This window comes from Epinephelus moara, chromosome 22 (assembly GCF_006386435.1).
Source record: "Epinephelus moara isolate mb chromosome 22, YSFRI_EMoa_1.0, whole genome shotgun sequence".
NCBI lineage: Eukaryota > Metazoa > Chordata > Actinopteri > Perciformes > Serranidae > Epinephelus > Epinephelus moara.
In genome coordinates, this window is record NC_065527.1 from 30587636 (window position 1) to 30591613 (window position 3978).

Genomic DNA, 3978 nt, shown 5'->3' on the forward strand with positions numbered 1-3978 from the left:
GTGGTGAAGAGGGAGCTGAGACAGAAGGCGAAGCTTTGAATTTACTGGTCCATTTACATCCAAACCCTCACCTATGGTCATGAGCTCTGGGTAGTGACCAAAAGAATGAAATTGCAGATAGAAGCGGCTGAACTGAGTTTCCTCCGTGGGGTGGCTGGGCTCAGCCTTAGAGATAGAGTGAGGGAAATCAGACAAAAATTTTGACGTGTTCGATTAAAATACAGAAATTCAGCTCACAAGAAGATCCAGTTCAGTTCATTCAAATATCTGCAAATGTAACTTGAAGGATGATCAGATAAATGGGTGTCTGTGACTTCAGTTTGTTTTACAGTCATTCCACTGGTGGTGTGCATGTTTCTGGAAACACTTTTAACGATTTAATTCACAGCATATTTTCATTAAATTTCATTCTTAATCTTGTAAATAGTAGTTTGACCAAATAATTGCAACTCAAGGCCCACTTATTATTTTCCTTTTTTTTGTTCTTATTAACTAACAGAGAAGTAAAAGTGCTGTGGATGTCAAATGTCAACAGGTCAATTTAAAACTACAGAAAACGCTAGGAGGTGGACCTTGTAAAAACAGCCCTGTAAGGCAAGATATCTTTTCCTCCTGTTAAGCCTGACGTCTCCTGCCTCAGCACGGCACCATGAACAACAATGGACACACTAATACTTTGAAGAGGTGTCAAAAACACAGAAAAATATAACAAATCAGTTCAACACAACCCCAACCCTGCTCCAGAAGAGACAAATTATTTGTTAAAGTATGTAACTAGAGTCAACTTAACTGTAAATGGTGCAACTCTTTGTTGGTAATTCCCTAAATAGAATCTTTGACACCCACAAATAAAAACAAAACAATTGAAAAAACAACCCATGATGAAAAAGGTTAAGAATAACGTCATCAGTTTGCGCTCTAAGAAATTCTAAATCCAATGTCATATCTTAAAAGAATGTCACTCAACAGGTTTCCTTACCCCGTAAACGTAAGAACCAAAAAGGACAAATGATAAAGCTGTTAAAGGAGGGCCACACCCTACACTGTAGAGAAACAAATTACTCACACAAAAACATTACTCATACAAATAATTTACGTCTTTCTTCAAAACCTGATGTCATCTCACCTGCCTTGTGTGGATATAAAAGCTGTGGTCTGTTCAGTGGACGACATCAAACAGCAAAGAGCAAAGGATACTGAGCAGGTGGAATCAAGAGAGCATCGCTACTTCAGTGAAGACAACTCAACAACTGAAATAATCTGTAAGTGCTTTTACATTCAACTCTTTTTCAATCAATACAAGTTGTGTTTCCTGTATTTCTCCAATTATATTGTAATTGCTTTGTTGTATGTTGGTATCTGACTGATGGTTTTAACTCAAAAGTTGAATGGATGCACAACAAAGCCAGTTTTATTCCAGAAACAGTGTAAATGTTTACTGTAACACAATGACAATACTAAACTGTAGATCCCAACATCTATTACTCTGAAAAAATCAATCATTGTAGTAGTTTGCATTTAAGTCTAACAAACTATTATTGTCCCAGAGATGTAGTGGATATGTTATAAAAACAACACATGCCATAAGTGACAATATATTTAGGTAATTCAGCAATTAACAGTAATGCCTTCAAATATTAGTTAGTTGCAGTTAAAATACAGATTTTAGTTAATACATGTCTAAAAATGAACACTGTACACTTGTTGCTGTAATTTAACAGATTTTAACAAAAATATATTTTCAAATTTAATAAACAGCAAAGCACCTTCCATGATGTTCATGAAGATCTGTGTCATTCTTCTTCTGTGTGCTGGTAAGTTATACATTTAAGATACAAATCCTGAAAAAAATGTTTTGAAATGTTATAGTGAGCCATACTGATCCTTAAATGACATTGCTCAACAGTCTCAGGCAACACACAAACAACCACAGCTGCTGCAGGAACAACCACAGCTGCTGCAACAACCACAGCTGCCGCAGCAACAACCTCAGCTGCAGCAGCAACAACCACAGCTGCCACAGGAACAACCACAGCTACACCAGCAACAACCACAGCTGCCCCAGGAACAACCACAGCTGCCACAGGAACAACCACAGCTGCCACAGGAACAACCACAGCTGCCACAGGTACAACCACAGCTGCCCCAGGAACAACCACAGTTGCTGCAGCAACAGCAGCAGGAACAACCACAGGTGCTGCAGCAACAGCAGCAGGAGCAACCACAGCGCCACCAGCAGCAGCAGCACCAGAGCCAACAACTGCTGCCTCCTCTGCAGTTGTTAACAAAACAAGTTTCCTTTTTGTCATTGCAGTTGTTACAGCACTAATCTGGAATTAATAACCTGATTTGAAGAAAGGACAAAATACCATATTTAGACAGTATTTATACTATGTATTTATAATGGAGAGACTGAAGGATTTCACTTAATTTATTGTCATTATTTATCATGTACCTGTGACTTCATATTATTTATCTGAAATTATACTATGCTGTAACTGACTTGTGTTCCTTACACACGCAGAACTCAGTTTATGATGACAGATGTTATGTCATGCTGGCAAACCTGATATTTATTCTCTTGTCATGAGACAATACATACAACTTTTAGTAACTAATGTTAACATTGACACGGAGCCATATGAGCCATACAGTAGGTAGATACAACCACATGATCAACTCTAACATCAATTATCATCAGAAATACTGAGCATCCAGAATTCAGGTTTTTTGTATGTATTGGTTTGAATAACACTGTAAGGATTCCACCTGATGGAAACACTGTGCTGCACGCTGTGGTGACTGCTCTGCTGTCTGTATTTGGATATGCATGTTAATATGCCATATGAAGTATTTAAAGTATTGAAGTGTGAAATGCAAAGAACCACAATGTATTTTTTGCACACCAACACACTTTAAATAAGTGAATTAATCATTATAGGAAAAGTAAACCACAAATGAAGTTTATTTATTGATATCATGCTACAGTTATGAACAGTTTGGCAATTTTCTTGAACTGCTGCTCTTGACTCTGTTTCATGATGAATAAATTTGAAAAAAACAACAACTTTATTTTTGCCTCACCTTTCTTAACAGCATTAATAATTGTGTCCGTGATTATAATTTGATGTAGTTTCAAGCGTAGACTGACTGACGATGTTTTCTAATGACTTTGGTTTACCTCTAACTTTTCCTCTGGTTTGACCATGACGTCGACATGTTTGTTGTCATTTTGAAGTATGTCTTCAACTATTGGATTAATTGCCATGAAATGTGGTGCACATATTCACATTCTCAGCACTGTGCACAGATATATTGGGAGTTAGGTGCTCAAGTGAAAAGAAAGGGCACCCATCACATAATCATTGATAAAAAAATCAAGTTGGACACAGTAGGACATATTCAGCTTACTTACATGTTTGTCAATACCCATACACTCATGCAAATGTGTAATGCAGATTTCTACAAAATTATCAGTTCACACAAAGATAATGGTCTTTAGCACTAAATATATTTATCACAACAATGTCAACAACAACCACAAAAAAATAGTGCCATATTGTGTATGCTTTAGTTGTTTATAAAATAAATTTACATTTAAAAAAACAACAACAAAACCCTTCACACAGAATTGACGTTTCAATAAGCCCCGTCCCTTTGTGATTGTTCTACAAGCTGTTTGAGTAAGCATGGAGCCCACACTGTAACTAACTGCACTCCCTGAAGAAATATTATCATCTTTTTGGAAAAATGAAATAGTGATTCCAGAGAGAAGCAGACTGAGGAGTCTACAAAATGTGTTTGAAGGATATATCCAGGATGTCAAACTGACTGAGCAGCAACAACAGGTTAAAAAGATAAAGATAGTTAGAAACTAAAGCCGAACTATAGGCTACAGATCACAGTGTAAAAGTGAACCACCACATCACTGGTGATCATGACAGAGGACAATGAATATAAATGGAAACTTTGCCGATA

The 3978-nt window shown here is 36.9% G+C and overlaps 1 long non-coding RNA gene across 1 annotated transcript; it reads left to right on the forward strand.

Annotated features, from left to right (window-relative positions):
- Positions 1 to 1188: 1188 nt before the first annotated feature.
- On the forward strand, positions 1189 to 2984 carry LOC126383984 (uncharacterized). Its single transcript, XR_007569216.1, has 3 exons — positions 1189 to 1262; positions 1759 to 1814; positions 1907 to 2984. It is a non-coding gene; the product is annotated as an uncharacterized LOC126383984 (long non-coding RNA).
- The last annotated feature ends 994 nt before the right edge of the window (positions 2985 to 3978 follow it).